This window comes from Asparagus officinalis, chromosome 7 (assembly GCF_001876935.1).
Source record: "Asparagus officinalis chromosome 7, Aspof.V1, whole genome shotgun sequence".
Classification (NCBI taxonomy): Eukaryota; Viridiplantae; Streptophyta; class Magnoliopsida; order Asparagales; family Asparagaceae; genus Asparagus; species Asparagus officinalis.
Window position 1 is genome coordinate 4459616 of NC_033800.1, and position 204 is coordinate 4459819.

A 204-nucleotide genomic window follows, 5' to 3' on the forward strand; every position below is an offset into this window, starting at 1 on the left:
GTGTAGCCCGCAGTTGCTTTTTATAGTAATAATCTAATATAATATATATAATATTATTAATGATTTTGGAGTATTTGTTGGTATTTTATGAGTTTTTTGTGGTTAAAATATTGGAGTTGCAGTCTGATTGTTTTCTTTGTGCTTTGACACGTGTGCTCGTTCGGCACTGGGCATTGGGTGCTCACCATGTGAGCTGCACGTTAT